This window comes from Arachis ipaensis, chromosome B06, assembly GCF_000816755.2.
Source record: "Arachis ipaensis cultivar K30076 chromosome B06, Araip1.1, whole genome shotgun sequence".
Lineage (NCBI taxonomy): Eukaryota > Viridiplantae > Streptophyta > Magnoliopsida > Fabales > Fabaceae > Arachis > Arachis ipaensis.
In genome coordinates, this window is record NC_029790.2 from 43,552,640 (window position 1) to 43,572,403 (window position 19,764).

At 38.4% G+C, this 19,764-nt stretch overlaps 1 protein-coding gene across 2 annotated transcripts in view; it reads left to right on the forward strand.

Moving 5' to 3' along the window:
• Nucleotides 1–8,632, forward strand: part of LOC110263307 — a 14,414-nt gene extending 5,782 nt beyond the window's left edge. The window contains exon 3 of one of the 2 annotated variants that reach the window (XM_021104446.1): nt 7,994–8,632. The gene's annotated coding sequence lies outside the window, so the exon portion shown is untranslated. Of the gene's footprint in view, nt 1–7,224; nt 7,397–7,993 lie in introns of those variants that run through there. The other variant, XM_021104445.1, reaches the window with a different exon arrangement.

Here is a 19,764-nt window from a genome sequence, read left to right on the forward strand (position 1 = left end):
GCAGTTTTTTTTTTTTTTTTGAATAAAGGGAACTCAACACAATAAAGTGGAGCAGTAAGGATCCAATCACACTAAAATCAAGACATAAACACAAATACCAAGTATAATCCGTGGTCATCTCCGACATTGCCATCAACAACCAAACGGATCAACTCCATACCATTCCCTATAACTCGAAAATGACATAATTTTTACACCTTCAACACTTGTCTCTATGCTCTGAAATACTCTGTTATTCCGCTCCAACCAAACGTTCCAGATAACCGCAAAGAAATCTATTAGCCATTTCTTTTGCTCCAACTTTCTGTCTGGTACGCCAGTCCAACTCTCGAAGAACTCTTTAATGGACCCCGGAATGGCCCATGCTCTATCAGCATACTTCAACCAAGCACACCACACCTGCCATGTAAACTCACAGGCCAAGAATAAATGATGTACAAATTCTATATCCTTTTTACACAATACACATATATTGTCGTTATGATTAATAATGCCCAGTCTACTCAGCCTCTCCTTCGTATTGACCCTGCGTACTAAAACAAACCATGCAAATAGTTCAACTCTTGGAGGAACCAAGCCTCTGCAAATCGAACTCGTGAAGCTGTAACTCGTGATATCCTCTGAAAGAGTCCCTTTTTGCAACACCTGCACAAAAGAATTAGTAGAAAAAACTCTTTTTTTTGTCAAATTTCCATACAACTGAGTCCTCTCTATCACTCGATAATCTTAAAACCTGTAACCATTCGTGAAGTTGATTGAGCAACTCTAACTCCCATTGGAATAGTTCTCTCCTCCACTGGAAGTTCCATACCCACTCTATCCCATCCCAAAACCCACAGTCCCCTATGACGAATCCTTGTTGATTTGAAATAGAGAAGAGTCTCGAAAAACTATCTTTTAATGGGCCGCCTTGTAACCAAGCATCCTCCCAAAAACAAGTGTTCCTACCGTTCCCCACCTCCATAGACAAACCACGGATCATCATGTCTCTTACATGTTGTTCCTTAATATTAAGTTGGCAAATATCTTTCCAAGGACCCCCTTTCAATGGCAAAGTTTGGTTCGACAACATTACAGATGGGTCCAGCTGATTACAAGAGCATACAATCTTCTTCCACAGCGGGCAGTCCTCCTTTGAGAAGCGCCACCACCACTTGAACAGAAGCGACCCATTTCTAATTAGAGCGTCTCCCGCCCCCAAGCCACTTAGCTTTTTCGGAGCTTGAACTACCTCCCATTTCACCAGTGGTATACCATTATTCCCATCTTCTTTACTCCACAAGAACCTTCTCTGAAGTCCAATTATCTTTTCTGCAACCGCTTTTGGCATCTTATACAAGCTCAAGTAGTAGACTGGCAGACTATTAAGAACAGATTTTATTAGAACCAACTTACCCGCTTTGTTGAGAGATCTAGCTTTCCAAACGCTCAGCTTGTCTTCCACCTTGTCTATGATTGGTTTCCAGGTCTTCACCAGCCGAGGATTAGCGCCAAGAGAAATTTTTAAATATCTGACAGGTAATACCACCTCGGTACATCCCAACAAGCCACACATACTCGTCACCCATTCCTTCTCACAGTTGACTGGAATTAGGCTCGACTTATCAAAATTGATGCTCAGGCCAGACATTAGCTCAAAACAACGCAGGAGCCTCTTATAATTCACTAGCATCCCCATTTCCTGCGAATAGAATAAGATTGTGTCATCTGCAAATTAGAGATGCGACAATTCTATATTGTCCCTTCCCACCAGCAGTGGAGAAATTCATCCATTCCTTACCGCCTCCCCCACCATCCTGTGCAGAACGTCAACAACCAGAACAAACAGGAAAGGAGAAAGAGGGTCTCATTGTTTGAGTCCTCTCTTCATCTTGAACGGCTTGGATGGTGATCCATTGATCAAGACTGACATAGATGCTGTAGTCACATATTCCTTCACCCAAGTCCTCCTCCTAAGACCAAAGCCCATCTTCTACAGTATTTTATCCACAAAGCTCCACCTCACTCTGTCGTATGCTTTCTGAAAGTCTAGTTTAACAATTGCCGCCTGCTTCTTTCTGAGCTTCAACCATTGGACCGTCTCACAAGCAACGAGAGCACCATCATGTATTTTGCGGCCCTTTACAAACGCAGAGTGAGTCTCCCCTACTAGGTGTGGCATCACTAACCTCATTCTTCTTACCAGCACTTTGGATATTACCTTATAAACGCAGCCAACCATACTAATCAGTCTTAAGTCTTTAATTTCCTTGGCCCCCACAAATTTTGGAGCTAGTGCCACCCAAGTAACATTAGCATATGTTGGTAGCTTTGCATTCTGGAAAAAGCCCATCACGACTGCAGTAAACTCCTGACCTATCTCACCCCAACATTTCTTTTTGAAGTTCATATTATAACCATCACTACCTGGAGCTTTACTGCACTCACAATCCCAGATTGCCTCTCGTACTTCCTCAGTTGATTGCAATCCCTCTAGCGCTGCTGCCTCTTCATCGTCAATCTGCTTAACCAGCCCATCACGGATCCCGATCACAGGGGCATACTCCTATCTATACAGTTCTTTATAAAAAACCTGTAATCGCAGTCTTTATTCGGGCCTGATTCTGCACCAATCTTCCATTGATCACTAGAGACTCGATTCTGTTGTTCCTCCTTCTTGCCGATGCTAGGTTGTGGAAGTACCTAGTGTTCTTATCCATATCCTTAGCATGTTGGGATCGAGACATTTGCTTCCAATGAATTGCTTTTCTGACATACCACTTCGAACAGCAAGTCACCAGGGCCTTTCGTCTAGCTTCCATTGTTCCGTCATAACTACCAGCACTAACCATATCATTAACCTTCTTAATCTCATCCTCAAATTTCTGAATTCTGCTATCCATGTCTCCAAAATTATCCTTATGCCATCTTCTTAACGGTACTGTCAAGGCCTTCAGCTTGTTTGTGAACATACCATCTCCTAAGTTCCTCCACTCATCCTTTATCAACTTCAGAAATCCTTCATGTGTGAACGAGGAGTCCAAAGTACGAAAAGGTCTCGGGCCTGCCCAGAATCTAGAATCTTCTAATATCAACGGGCAATGATTAGATAGGCCTCTAGGGTCTCCTTTCAAATGAGTATCTGGAAATTTCTCAAGCCACTCCAAACTGACCAAGATCCTGTCAATACGGCTACAAGAACGACCTCGAAACCACGTGAATTTCCGATCGGTTAACGGTAAATCAACTAGCTGTAAACCTTGTATCTATTCCTTGAAATCCTCTGCAGATGCCGGTAAACTAACAGCTCCTTTCCTTTCCTCCAACCGTACTATCTCGTTAAAGTCTCCCATGAAACAAAACGGAACCTGACATAAACCTACAATGTAGCTTAATTCCTCCCACATCACCAACTTCTCACTCCGCACATGTGCACCATACACCAAGCAGAAAGCATATTTAAAATTATTTTTTGTCAGCAGGCCTTCAACGCACAGCCAACCATCCCCTTTATAACAGTTCAATTGTGTAAACATTAAATTATCCCACATTAACAATAAGCCGCCAGAGGCACCAACAGATTCCATAAATTCCCAACCCACCGTATCACAACCCCACAAGCGTGCTACATCAAATTTAGTAACCACCTCCCTTTTAGTTTCAATCAATCCTAGCATATTTAATCTATATTTTTTTTTCAACTCTTTCACCATACTCACCTTTCCATACCCTCCTAGCCCTCTAATATTCCAGCAACTATAAATCATTTTAAAAAATTTCTACACACCTTATTACGTTGTTTGGGCATGCTCCTCCTAGCTTTCTCCTTTTGTTTTGCCATCTTTCTTTTTGCTACCATAGCTTCATTTTGACTTTGTAGAATCGCCATAATATCTTCTTCATCGTCATAAAAAATCGCACCTGACTCCACTGCTAGCTTCAACGTTTCCTTATTCTCCACTAACTGTCCTTCCTGCGTATCCCTCAGGTCATCACCTGGTTTTGAGCTTTCAACTTCTGTCTCAGATTTAGTATCCTCCGTAACCTGTTCAATCTCATTGTCCTGACCCACACATTCTTCTTCGCCTTCTCTCTCTGCCAAGGTGATCACCTTTTCATGGCCCGATATGTTTTGATCTCCATGATTAACCCAGCTACTTGCTCCATCGACAAATCCCTCCACTTCCGGTTCGTCGTCAACATCTCCCGACTTCTCCCGTGCCACCATGTTCCTTACTGCACCGTTGCAAATAACCAGAGGTTGGCTTCGTTCTTCCTCTCCCCCACTTGCCCGGCATACCGCGTCTCCCCTTGCCGCGTCTGTTTGCCCACAAAACGCTACCTTTCTCGAACAAATATGAAGCTTCCTTGACCCGGAACTGCTGGATCGCGCCTGACCCGGCCCAAATCGCGCTGATCCGCTGCAGGGCTGAGTTGCACCTGAATCGCTGGAGAGCACGTTCCCCTGGATAGTGCCTTGGTTATGCACGTGGACCCCAGGCAGCAGCAGCAGTCCATCAGGCCCAGTTCCTTCCACCAGCCCTTTAGTTATATGGACCAATTTTTGTGCAGTTTTATTGCTTATTATATGGGCCTCCCTCCTTGTTAATAACCTGTGCGTCTCCTTCCCCCTATGAACTTGTATTCCTAAATGTTTGGCCCCACTTCCTTTGGCAAAGCACACTTCTGTAACCGTCCTTTCTGATTCACATTCTAAACAATCATCAAATCCCTCAAAATAAGCTTTCTCATTAATTTCATTAATTCTGAATGGATCCGTTATCCGCTGCCTTTGCAATGCCATTAAATTATCTTGATTGCATTCATTCAAAAACATGTCCGTTATGACCATTGTACCCTTATGTTCACCATCGTCATTGGCTCGTATACCGATTAGGTCAGCCGCCGGATCCCAAGCCGCCACCGTCAACTCCATTCTGCCGGACTGTGAGCTAGCATTTTCACATACCAATTTTGCGCTTGCATCTTCCAGAAAGCATTTGTCTCCATATATTTCACGGCCTATTTCCTTCACAAATACATCGAAACCACTGGTGCCAACCGTGATATGAATCCATTCCTTGATCACCTCAAAGACACATGTATCGATTAACACTCGGCCAGCACTGAAGGATAAAGTAGACTTTGTTGCATCATCACACTTGACTACTTCTCCCCATAGGCCGCCGATCGTATTGAAAGTTTCCACTGACTATACATGTAAAGGCACTCCATGGCATTCTAACCAGACTCTTCTACTTTCACTACGTTCAGATTCCTCCCATCTCCATACATTGTAAAAGAATTGTAGGAAACTATTCATTTTGAAGGTATACGCTTCCTCCGCACTTTTCACAGAATCAAACACTAGTAGGGCTTTGTAAGCTCCAAGCTCTCTGACTTCAACCACCTGAGGAAAGTTCTTAACAATGGCTCTCCGTAGCGATTTGAAATCGATGGCTCTTGTTGTTTCGCCTACTAAACTCCTTAATAGCCAATCAAAATTCTCTTTTGCTACTGGCACTTCGACCTTTTTTGTCCAACCATTACCTTGGGTGTCCTTGACAGGTGTTACCTTCTTAGTTTCTTCCACTTTTGTAGAGCTTTCACCCTTCTGAATTTGCCTACTCTCTACCTTAGTTCTTGCAAGGTCTTCCTTACGTACCCTATCGTTCTCCCCTCCCATAGCCCTTCTGTACTTGGCCTGACCTACAGAGATAATCTTTCCCCTTATTCTTGCATGATGCATTTCAGTTATGACCTTCATCGCTCCCCTTCTTGTCGTATATCGTATAAACGCAAACATGTACACAATTCTATTTTTCAGCTTTCGAGCCAAATAGATGTCATTGATTCGTCCTGTCCAATGAAATAAGTGAAATAACTCCTCCTTTGAAATATCATACGGCAGATTGTTAACAAAGACAGAGAAAGAAACGTTTTCCAATCGTTGATACTCTTCTCGATTCCAAATCCTAGGATCTCTTTTCTGTAAATTCCTAGTTCTACCCCACTCAGTGTTCCCCCCTCTCATTATATTTAGTATTATTAGATGCTGGAAGAATATATCTTTATTCTTTATTCTGAAGTGAAAATCAAAAGCAATATTTAATTTCAATATGCATTTATGATTGAATTTACGTAAGTTTATTAAAAAAGTTGTGGGATTAAAATTAATTTTACATTATAATTCGGGTTAATATGTTATAAAAAATAATTGTTATGACTAAAAACTATTGAATCTATATTTCCTTTATCTAACTAATAATTTGTTTGTACGTTGTACACTAATGTTAGTACAAAACAATGAAACCCCAAAGAATTGTCTATTGTTAAAATATTGTTATGATTTTGAAAGGTAAGACGTTATCTGGGTTTTGACAATATTTTATTTTTATTTGATTATTATTAAAAAGGATTAATTACCAATTTGGTATCCGAAAAATTCAGTTACTCCAAAAAACTATTATTATTTCATTTTTCTTACTCTTACAAAACACAACACTTTACTCTCTCTTTACAAAATCCATATTACCTATTTCTTAAAATGCTTCACCTGCGTTGGCAATTTTTTTTCTCAACTTTTCATTCTTATTGATATAGTTATGATATTTTTATGTATTTTTGAAAAGGATAAATTTAACAATCCAAATTTTTTTAGTAAAAGAAGGACTTACTTTAATTTGGAATGTGTTTAATTATAGTTTTATTCTTGAATTTCGATGTAGAACATGTTTGATTATAACTTTATTATCTGTAGCTTGTTTGATTATAGTTTTATTCTTGAACTTCGTTGTGGAGCATGTCTTCTTATTATTGAACTTTGATTTAGGACTTGTTTGATTATGATCTTATTCATGAATTTTGATTTGGAGCATGTTTGATTATACTGAAAAACTTCAATTTGTAAACACCAAAAAACTTACTTCACCATGCAAGAAGTGTACCAAGAAATGGACAAAGAACATAAAAGATAAGAGCCGCTATGTAAAACATAGACTGAGAATGTGAAAGATAAAAAAAGACACAAGTCCAATGTTTAATTGTTATTGCTAAAATATTTTATTACCGTTTTTATTTGCATTTTTCTTGATCTTAATTGAGTTTTATTACCATGTTATTTCCTAATACATGAATTCCAAGCATAGCTCTTTTTTTTCTTTCTTGATTTTCATTCAACTATCCATTATATACTTTGCAATTTGCATCGAATTATGAATCTTTTTTTGGATCTTGATTATGCAGGACCTGACATTTAGCACAAATGAGGCTGGAACTACGTTAAACCATAGCTTACATGATTGAATATTTTATTTGAGTTGTTTATAGTCATGTTTGAATATTATCCGGTAATAAATTTGATTGTGCAATAGTGTACAAAGATTTATTATACTTTGGTAGTTTGATTATCCATGTTTTAAGAGAAAGTTAAAACTCTTGCTATAATTAGATTATAATCAAATAGGATTGAAATTATATTACAAAATTCAACTATAATCAAACAAACCCAAAGTAATAATCAAACTCAAAAATTTAAATCAAAGTTTAAATTCATATATAATTAGATTTTTTTCTAAAGATAGATTTATTCATTTCATTAACTTAAGAAATTATTAGTGTCCCACTAGGACAAAAAATAAAAAGGTGGGGGTTAATCGAATGCACATCACCGTACTACATAGCATTTTCAAGAAAGGGAAAAGTAACAATCCCTAAAAAAGAAATTAAGGTTGAATGGGGGATACACGACCAGATAGAGAAAAGGAAAGATGCTTTGCCAATTGAACTATCTCTATTGGAGGATCTTGCTATATGCTCAAATATGAATTTATTGTGAGACTTTCATATCCACCAACAATAGATACCTAATTTTTTTAATTCTATATTCTCCATCTTCAGGTGTTAAAAGTGTGCTTTCTTGTCATTTCAACAAAGGTAGAATTGTTTTTTGTCTTCTCCTGTTATGATTCCACTGAAAGGATTTCTGATCCAAATTTCTTGTACTCTAATGCAGTGAAATAGGCAGTACATGATAGTCTCTTCCTCTCCGTGGCAAAAAGGGCATTGTGGAGTTGCTGTCGCGACTCGCTGATGGAGGTTCATCATGACAGGAAGGCTCTCTAGCAGAGGGCGCCAAATCATATTATAAAAATCATATTATAATCAAACAAGCCCAAGAGAAAAGATTGCTCCAGCTAAATGAGTTGGATGAATTCCGACTAGCTGCACTTAAAAATGCAAAAAATTATAAAGAAAGAGCCAAGAAGTGGCATGACAGAAAGATATCTTCCAGAGTCTTTGAACCTGGACAGAGAGTTCTACTCTTCAACTCTAGACTGAAGCTCTTTCCTGGAAAGCTCAAGTCACATTGGACAAGACCTTTCCTAATCACTAATATATCATCCTTTGGTCATATAGAACTCCAGAGTAATTACTCTGATAAAAAATTTACTGTTAATAGCCAGAGAGTGAAACATTACTTGGGGGTGAAGTTGAGCAAGAGAAATCCACCCTGTTACTGACATGAGCACAGTAAAGTCCAACTAAACGACAGTAAAGAAGCGCTTGTTGGGAGGCAACCCAAAGATTAATAGCATATTATTATTTTTAGTTTCTATAAATTGTTCTCATTAATCTAGTTTTCTTGCAATTTCAAGTATGTTTCATAATTACTTTGCTTTCTAATGATTATGATCATGTATACCTCCTAGAACAGAGACAGCAATGTTCAGAGATAAAAACAGAGCACCCTGGGGAAAGCGCCTTGCTGGCGTTGAACGCCATACAAGAGGGAAGGATGGCCATCAAACGCCCTCAAGGAGCAACAAGTCTGGCGTTGAACGCCAGCCAGGGAGCACTGGCTGGGCGTTCAATGCCCTGAAAGGAGAAGAAAGCTGACGTTAACGCCATCCAGGGAGCGCTGGTGAACGCCCAAAGAGGAGTGGCAAGCTGGCGTTGAATGCCAGCCAGGAGGCACTGTCTGGGCGTTCAACGCCCAGGAGGAGCACACAACTAGCGTTGAACGCCAGAATAAGGGCATTCTGGGCGTTCAACGCCCAACAAGCATTCTGGGCATTCAACGCCCAACAAAGGTTGGGGAGGTTTTTGACTTCTTCAAAACCTATCTTTTTCAAATCTTATTTTTTTTAATCATATCTTTTAAACAAGATTCCTTCAACCATCATCTTTTAATTTCAAATTCTTTTCAAATTTAAAATCTTTTATAATCTTTCTCAATCCTTTTTTTTTAAATCTTTTTCAAAATTTCATATTTTTTGCAATTCTTTTTCAAATTTTTTATTAAACTTTAAAATATTTTTTGTATCTCTCATACTTTCTATCTTAACCTTTTGTATCTTTTTCATATCTTTGATGATTAAACAAATTTTAAAACTTATCTTTTTCTATCTTTTACCAAAGTGTGAATCATATCTTCTAATTAATTTCGAAAACCCACCCTCCCCTCCCTATATATAATATTTGCCCCATACACTCCCTCATCCACATTCCATTCGAATCCTTCTCCTCTTCTTCGTCTTCTTTATCTTCTTTTTGCTCGAGGACGAGCAAACCTTCTAAGTTTGGTGTGGAAAGATCCTTGCTTTCTCACCCATTCGAATTTCATGGCTTCAAAAAGTGGAAAACCCATTTCAAGAAGCAAAGAATACAACCCAACAGCTGTTTTCAAACCGTTCAGATTCTGTACCAAGCAGCATGAAGAACATTATTACAAAATAATGAGCAAGAGGACAATGATCCCAGAGGACAGATTCGAATTAAAAGAAGATGAGTACTGAAGAGCGGATAATTTATACCCTTTTTGGCATTATTTTTACATAGCTTTTAGTATGTTTTAGTTACTTTTTATTATATTTTTATTAGTTTTTATTCAAAAATCACATTTCTAGACTTTACTATGAGTTTGTGTGTTTTTTTTTGTGATTTCAGGTATTTTCTGGCTGAAATTGAGGGACCTGAGTGAAAATCTGATTCAGAGGCTGAAAAAGGACTGCAGATGCTGTTGGATTCTGACCCTGCTACATTCGAAATGGATTTTCTGGAGCTAAAGAAGCCCAATTGGGGCGCTCTCAATTGCGTTGGAAAGTAGATATCCTGGGCTTTCCAGCAATATATAATAGTCCATACTTTGTCCGAGATTCGATGGCCCAAACTGGCATCCAAATCCAGCCTAAAACATCTTGGTGTAAAACGCACAAACTGGCACCAGAATTGGAGTTAAACGCCCAAACTGGCACCAAAGCTGGCGTTTAACTCTAGGAACAGCCTATGCACAAAAAAGCTTCAATGCTTAACCCAAGCACACACCAAGTGGGCACCAGAAGTGGATTTCTACACTATCTGCACTTAGTTACTCAATTTCTGTAACCCTAGGTTACTAGTTTAGTATAAAAACTACTTTCAGAGATTTATTTTATATCTGATGTTATTATAGACCTTTGTTCACGTTTGGAGGCTGGCCTCATGGCCATGCCTAGACCTTTTTCACTTATGTATTTTCTACGGTGGAGTTTCTACACCCCACAGATTAAGGTGTGGAGCTCTGCTGTTCTTCATGAATTAATGCAAGTACTATTGTTTTTCCTTCAATTCACGCCTACTTCTTCTCCAAGATATAATCTTGTTCTTAATTCAGTAAGTCAGAATGAAGGGGTGGCCCGTGACAATCACCCAATCTTCGTTACTCGCTTAGCCAAGATCGCGTGCCTGACAACCACAAAGCGATCTACATGATGTTCAACATAGTCATTGGACAACAGCTGGAGTATACTCTCTTGGATATCTAATACACAGACCGAGTTCGTGAGATTAGTATCTTCGTGGTATAGGCTAGAACCATTGGTAGCATTCCTGAGATCCGGAAAGTCTAAACCTTGTCTGTGGTATTCTGAGTAGGATCTAGGAAGGGATGACTGTGACGAACTTCAAACTTGCGAATGTTGGGCGCAGTGACAGTGTGCAAAAGGACAATGGTCCTATTCCGATGCTAGTGGGAACCGACAGATGATTAGCCGTGCGGTGATAACGCATATGGATTTGTTTTCATCCGAGAGGATCATATAGCTTGCCATGGAAGGAGGTAACACATGGTTGGAAGAAGGCAGTAGGAGAGCAGAAGTTTAGAAGCAAAAAAGCATCTCCAGACGCTTATCTGAAATTCCCACCAATGAATTACATAAGTATCCTATTTTATTTTATATTTTAATTATCAAAATCTCATAACCATTTGAATCCGCCTAACTGAGATTTACAAGGATGACCATAGTTTGCTTCAAGCCGAAAATCTCCGTGGGATCGACCCTTACTCACGTAAGGTTTATTACTTAGATGACCCAGTGCACTTGCTGGTCAGCTGCACGGAGTTGTGAGAAAATTGTGGAGAACACGACTCCGTCCTGCACCAAGTACCCGGAGATCCAAGAGCAGATTCAAAAGAGAGGCTAGGAAATCCTGGCCGGCCCTGTGACCAATGTTGGATTAACAATGGTCCATGAATTCTATGCAAATCTGTGGATGACAGATAAGTAAAAGAAAGATGGACAAAGGTTTCATACTTTTCGCACCATGGTTTGGGGAAAGACTCTCTATTTTCATCTTGATAAGGTGAGAGAGATCTTTAAATTACCTTCACAAAGGGATGATCCAGAATCCTTTAATAGGAGGGAGGTGGCTAATCCCAAGTTGGATCAGATTCTAGAAGACATATGTCTACCTGGAACTCAGTAGATCAATAACACAAAAGGTAAACCAAACCAACCGAGGAGATTGGATCTCAAACCAGTTGCTAGGGGTTGGTTGGATTTCATTGGGCGTTCCATACTCCCTACTAGCAACTGCTCTGAAGTCACCATTAGAAGAGCTGCGATGATTCACTGCATTATGATGGGGAATGAGGTGGAAGTCCACCAATTAATCCCCATTGAGCTGTACAAAGTTACAAATAGGATGTCAACTCAAGCCAAACTGGCCTACCCAAACCTTATCTTTCGCTTATGTAAAGAGGCTAGAGTCCTGATTAACAAAGACTCATGGATTCCAGCAGATGGCCCAATCACCAAGCAAGTGATGCAAAGCGCCATACTACCAGATGATCATCCCAAAACGAAGACACCTGAGCCTCTTCAAACATAAGAGATCCCTCCGATTGAATATTAGACCCAGCTAGAAGCATCTGTTGCACAATTGCAGACCACCTTGGATCATTTAAGAGAGGAGCAAAAAGACCAAACTAGCATGCTTTGCAAACTGGTCAAGGAACAAGAGAAGCAGGGCCGTGAACTAGCAAATGTTGGGCGTAGTGACAGTGTCCAAAAGGACAATGGTCATATTCCGACGCTAGCGATAACCGACAGATGATTAGCCGTGCGGTGACAGTGCATATGGATTTGTTTTCATCCGAGAGGATCATATAGCTTGCCATGGAAGGAGGTAATGCATGGTTGGAAGAAGGCAGTAGAGAGCAGAAGTTCAGAAGCAACAAAGCATCTCCAGACGCTTATCTGAAATTCTCACCAATGAATTACATAAGTATCTCTATTTTATTTTATATTTTAATTATCAAAACCTCATAACCATTTGAATCCGCCTGACTGAGATTTACAAGGATGACCATAGCTTGCTTCAAGCCGACAATCTCCGTGGGATCGACCCTTACTCACGTAAGATTTATTACTTGGACGACCCAGTGCACTTGCTAGTCAGTTGCACGGAGTTGTGAGAAAAGTGTGGAGAATATGACTATGTCCCGCACCAAGTTTTTGGCGCCGTTGCCGGGGATTGTTCGAGTTTGGACAACTGACGGTTCATCTTGTTGCTCAAATTAGGTAATTTTATTTTATTTTAAAGCTTTTTATTTTCGAAAAATTCATAAAAAAAATTATACAATATTTTATTTTGTTCTTCAGAATTTTTAAGAATAAATTCTAGAGTTTCATCATGATCTGTTGAAGCTTGGCTGGCTGTCAAGCCATGTCTAATTTTTTGGACCGAGGCTTCCACTTATCATTGCAGGAGCCTTTTGATTCCCATCAATTTGGCTGTTGTATGTAATGCTCTGCTGAAGCTTGGCTGGCCATTGGCCATGTCTAACCTTTTGGACCGAAGCTTTCACATAAAACTTGGCTGGCTATTAAGCCCTGTCTAAATTTTTGGACTGAAGTTTTAGACTAACATTGCATGTTTCCTGGAATTCTTATTAAAAATTTTGAATTTCTTTATTTCCTTTTTCAAAATAATTTTTCGAAAAATACAAAAAAAATTAATAAAATCATAAAACCAAAAAGAATTTTGTGTTTCTTGTTTGAGTCTTGTGTCAAATTTTAAGTTTTGTGCCAATTGCATATTTTTAATTTTCACTAAAATTTTCGAAAATTCATGCATGTGTTCTTCATAATCTTCAAGTTGTTCTTGATGACTTTCCTTATTTGATCTTTACATTTTTCTTATTTGGTGTCTTTTCTTGTTTTTCATATGTATTCTAGAATTATTAGTGTCTATAGTTTAAAAATTTTACGTTTGGTGTCTTGCATGTCTTTCTTTTCTTAAAAATTTTTCAAAATTATGTTCTTGATGTTCATCATGATCTTCAAAGTGTTCTTGGTGTTCAACTTGACATTCAAAGTGTTCTTGCATGCATTTTTGTTTTTATCTTAATTTCTTGTGTTTTGCATCATTTTTATGTTTTTCTCTCTCCTCTTTAAAAATTCAAAAAAAAAAATATATCTTTCCCTTATTTCACTCATAAATTTTGAAATTTTGAATTGATTTAGTAAAAAAATTTTAAAATTTAGTTGTTTCTTGTTAGTCAAGTCAAAATTTCAAATTAAAAATTCTATCTTTTTCAATTTTTTTTTAAAAATCAAATCTTTTTCATTTTTTTCTTAATATTTTCAAAAATTTTAAAAATTTGATTTCCAAAATCTTCTTCCTAATTTCATTTCATATTTTTGAAATTAATGCTAACAATTAATATTTAGATTCAAAAATTTCAAGTTGTTACTTGCCTATTAAGAAAGGTTCAATTTTTAAAATCTAGAATCATATATTTTAGTTTCTTGTTAGTCAAGTAATCAACTTTAATTTCAAAATTAAATCTTTGTAATTTCCTTTTCAAATCTTTTTCAAAATAAATTTCAATAATGTCTTTTTCAAAATTTAATTTCAAAATCCCTTTTCTAACTTCTTATCGTTTCAAAATTGATTTTCAAATCTTTTTCAATTAACTACTTGATTTTTTTGTTTAATTTTAAAAGTTTACTATTTCTTATCTTTTTCAAAACCACCTAACTATTTTTCTCTCTCTAATTTTCGAAAATCCCTTATCACTTTTTCAAAATTCCTTTCAATTAACTAATTATTTTAAATTTTAATTTTAATTTTATTTCTTTTTATAATTTTCGAATTCTAACTAATAATTAAAATAAAAACAAAAATATTTTTCTTTTCTATTTAATTAAATTCGAATTCTTCACCCTCTCATCTCTTTCTATTTATTTATTTAATCACTAACACTTCTCTTCTTCTTAAAATTCGAACCCTCTCTCCCTCTCTGTGTTCGAATTTTTCTCTTCTAATTCTTCTACTCTTCTCTTCTTCTACTCACATAAAGAAATCCATATACTGTGACATAGAAGATTCCTCTTCTTTTCTGTTCTTTTTTTTTCATATGAGCAGGAGCAAGGATAAGAACATTCTTGTTGAAGCTGATCCGGAATCTGAAATGACTCTAAAGAGGAAGCTAAGAGAAGCTAAAGCACAACACTCTGAAGAGGACCTGACAGAATTTTTCGAAAAAGAAGAAGAGATGGCCGAACCCAACAACAATGGTGGAGATGCAAGGAAGATACTTGGTGACTTTATTGCACCCTCTTCTAACTTCTGTGGAAGAAGCATCTCAATTTCTGCAATTGGAGCAAACAACTTTGAGCTTAAGTCTCAATTAGTTTCTCTAATGCAGCAGAATTGCAAGTTTCATGGACTTTCATTGGAAGATCCTCATCAGTTTTTAGCTGAATTCTTACAAATCTGTGACACTGTTAAGACTAATGGGGTTAATCCTGAGGTCTACAGACTTATGCTTTTTTCCTTTGTTGTAAGAGACAGAGCTAGGACATGGTTGGACTCACAACCCAAAGATATCCTGAACTCTTGGAAAAAGTTAGTCAATGCTTTCTTGGCCAAATTTTTTCCACCTCAAAAGTTGAGCAAGCTTAGAGTGGAAGTCCAAACCTTCAGACAGAAGAAAGGTGAATCTCTCTATAAAGCTTGGGAAAGATACAAGCAATTGATCAGAAGGTATCCTTCTGACATGTTTTCAGAATGGAGCATCATATGTATATTTTATGATAGTCTGTCTGAATTGTCCAAGATGTCATTGGATCATTCTACTGCTGGATCTCTTCATCTGAAGAAAATGCCTGCAGAAACCCAGGAACTCATTGAAATAGTTGCAAATAACCAGTTCATGTACACTTCTGAAAGGAATCCTGTGAATAATGGGACAGCTCACAAGAAAGGAGTTCTTGAGATTGATACTATGAATGCAATATTGGCTCAGAACAAAATATTGACTCAGCAAGTCGATATGATTTCTCAGAGTCTGTCTGGAATGCAAGTTGTATCAGGCAGTACTAAAGAAGCTTCCTCTGAAGAAGAAGCTTATGATCCTGAGAATCCTGCAATGGAAGAGGTGAATTACATGGGAGAATCCTATGGAAACACCTATAATCCTTCATGGAGGAATCATCCTAATCTCTCATGGAAGGATCAGTAGAAGCCTAATCAAGGCTTCAATAATAATAATGGTGGAAGAAACAGGTTTGGCAATAGCAAACCTTTTCCATCATCTTCTCAGCAACAGATAGAGAATTCTAAGCAGAGCCACTCTGACTTAGCAACTGTAGTCTCTGATCTATCTAAGACCACTCTCAGTTTCATGACTGAAGTAAGGTCTTCCATTAAAAATTTGGAGGCACAAGTGGGTCAGCTGAGTAAAAGAGTTACTGAACTCCCTCCTAGTACTCTCCCAAGCAATACAGAAGAGAATTCAAAGAGGGAGTGGAAGGCCATCTACACGTCCAATATGGTTGAACCTGTAAAGGAGGGAAAGGCAGTGATTTCCAGTGAGGAAGACTTCAATGGACGTCCACTGACCTCCAAGGAGTTTCCTAATGAGGAACCAAAGGAATCTGAGGCTCATATAGAGACCATAGATATTCCACTGAACTTACTGTTGCCATTCATGAACTCTGATGAGTATTCTCCCTCTAAAGAGGATGAAGATATTGCTGAAGAGCAAGTTGCTCAATATCTGGAAGCAATCATGAAGCTGAATGCTAAGTTATTTGGTAATGAGACTTGGGAGGATGAACCCCCATTGCTCATCAATGAACTAAATGATCTGGTTTAACTGAAATTACCTCAGAAGAAACAGGATCCTGGAAAGTTCTTAATACCTTGTACCATAGGCACCATGACCTTTGAGAAGGCTCTGTGTGACCTGGGGTTAGGGATAAACCTCATGCCCCTCTCTGTAATGGAGAAACTAGGGATCTTTGAGGTGCAAGCTGCAAGAATCTCACTAGAGATGGCAGACAATTCAAGAAAATAGGCTTATGGACTTGTAGAGGATGTCTTGGTGAAGGTTGAAGGCCTGTACATCCCTGCTGATTTCATAATCCTAGATACTGGGAAGGAAGAGGATGAATCCATCATCCTTGGAAGACCCTTCCTAGCCACAGCAAGAGCTGTGATTGATGTGGACAGAGGAGAGCTAGTCCTTCAATTGAATGAGGACTACCTTGTGTTTAAGGCTCAAGGATCTTCTTCTGTAACCATGGAGAGGAAGCATGAAAAGCTTCTCTCAACACAGAGTCAAACAGATCCCCCACACTCAATTTCTAAGTTTGGTGTTGGGAGGCCATCATTAAGCTCTGAGTCTCTGTGAAGCTCTCTAAGAGCTCATTGTCAAACTATTGACATTGAAGAAGCGCTTGTTGGGAGGCAACCCAATGTTATTTAATTATATTTATTTTATTTTCCATTGTTATTTTATGTTTTCTTTAGGTTGATGATTATGTGAAGTCACAAAAATAACTAAAAAATCAAAAACAGAATGAAAAACAGCATTAAAAATAGCACACCCTGGAGGACAGGCTTACTGGCGTTTAAACGCCAGTAAGGATAGCAGAATGGGCGTTTAACGCGCAGCCTGGCAGCATTCTGGGCGTTAAATGCCAGAATGGGCAGCACTCTAGGCGTTTAACGCCAGAAAGAGCTGTCTGGCATCTGGCTGGTGTTTAACGCCAGAAATGGGCAGCAGAGTGGCGTTTAACGCCAGGAAAGGTAACAGAGCTGGCGTTAAACACCAGAATTGGCACAGAATGGGCGTTTGAACGCCAGAATGGTGTAGGGACTCAAATTCCTTGACACCTCAGGATCTATGGACCCCACAGGATCCCCACCTACCCCACCTTTTCTTCTCTCTTCTTCACACCTTTCCATAACACTCTTCCCCTTTCCCAAATACCCTTCACCTATCAAATCCTACCCTCTTCCCCATATTCTCTTCACCACTCACATCCATACATCATTAAACCCCACCTACCTCACCATTCAAATTTAAACCATTTCCCTCCCAAACCCAACCCCTTATACACGGCTACCCTCTCTCCCTTACCCTATAAATACCCCTCCTTACCACCTTCATCTTCACACAACACACACACTACTACCCCCTTGGCCGAACCATTCACCTCCCTCCATCTCCTCTATTTCTTCTTCTTCCACTCCTTTCTTTCTACTTTTGCTCGAGGACGAGCAACCATTCTAAGTTTGGTGTGGGAAAAGATAAAGCTTGTTGTTTTTCCATAACCATTAATGGCACCTAGGGCCGGAGAAACCTCTAGAAAGTGGAAAGGGAAGGAAATTGCTTCTACCTCCGAGTCATGGAAGATGGAGAGATTCATCTCAAAAGTGCATCAAGACCACTTCTATGAAGTTGTGGCCAAGAAAAAGGTGATCCCCGAGGTCCCCTTTAAGCTCAAAAAGAGTGAATATCCGAAGATCCGACATAAAGTTCAAAGAAGAGGTTGGGAAATTCTCACCAACTCCATTCAACAAGTCGGGATCTTAATGGTTCAAGAGTTCTATGTGACGTTAGGATTTTTGCCAGTAAAGAATTTTATAAAAACAGTCGCGTTGTAGATATAGTCTCTAAACCAACGGAAATCCCTTCGTACAAACATTTTGGTTGTCACAAGTAACAAACCCCTAAATAAATTGATAACCAAAGTATTTAAACCTCGGGTCGTCTTCTCAAGGAACTGCAGGGAAGTATGTTCTTATTATTAGTTATGAAGATTGTAAATTGGGGTTTTTAAGATGAGGAACAAGTAATTTAAATTGCAATTGAAATAAGTAAAAGACTGTAAAATAAATAAATAACTGTAAAATAAACTTTTGGTAAGGTATGAGAAATTAGAAGTCCTATCCTAGTTATCCTTATCAATGATGGTGAAAATTGAATCTTAATTCCACTTAGTTAACCTTTACTAGAGCAAGGGAAGGTCAAGTGATTAATTAGTTTGATCTTCAAATCCTAGTTAATTCCTAAGAAAAGATTGGGATTATTTAAGTTCAATTCAATTAACAAAGATAACAATTATCAATCATGTTTGAATTTGATAACTCCTGAGTTACTGATTTCTTAGCCAAGACCAAAAGGGGAAAAGTAAATCTACTGGAATAAAAATGTCTTCAGATTGGAAGCAATAGTAACATAAATAAAAGAGAGCAATAATAAACTGAAATATCTCAAATAACATTAAATTCAAAGAGTAATTTATAACATAGAAGAATTCATAAACTAAATTGAGAAGATAAATAAAAAAGAATGTTGAACCTGATAAAAAGAGATAATTCTGAAAGCGAATAAAATCCTAAATCTAAATCCTAATCCTAAAGAGAGAGGAGAGAACCTCTCTCTCTAAAAACTACATCTACTCCTAAAATTGTGAATTGTGAGCTTGATTATGAATGGATGCATTTCTCCACTTCATAGCCTCTAATCTGTGTGTTCCGGGCCAAAAACTGGGTCAAAAACAGCCCGAAAATCGCCCCCAGCGTATTCTGGTACGTTCAGGTCGCGGGTAAGTGACGCGGAGGCGTCGTCCATGCGTCCGCGCGGATTGAAGTTCGCAGATGCAACGCGAGCGCTTCATTCACGCGTTCGCGTTGCCTAACTTTGAGGCAGCTATGGCAAATTATATATTAAATCGAAGCCCCGGACGTTAGCTTTCCAACGCAACTGGAACCGCGTCGTTTGGATCTCTGTAGCTAAAGTTATAGTCGTTTGAGTGCGAAGAGGTCAGGCTGGACAGCTTAGCAATTTCTCCAATTTCTTGTATTCCTTCCACTTTTGCATGCTTCCTTTCCATTCTCTGAGCCATTCTTGCCCTGTAATCTCTGAAATCACTTAACACACATATCAAGGCATCTAATGGTAATAAGAGAGGATTTAAACATAGGGAACTTAAGGCCAAAGAAGCATGTTTTCAATCAAAGCACATAATTAGGAAGGCAAATGTAAAACCATACAAATAGTATGAATAAGTGGGTAAAGAGTTGATAAAATCCACTCAATTGAGCACAAGATAAACCATAAAATAGTAGTTTATCAACCTCTCCACACTTAAACATTTGCATGTCCTCATGCTAAGCTCAAGAGAAGCTATAAAGGATTGAAGAGGAATGATAGAATGTATGAAA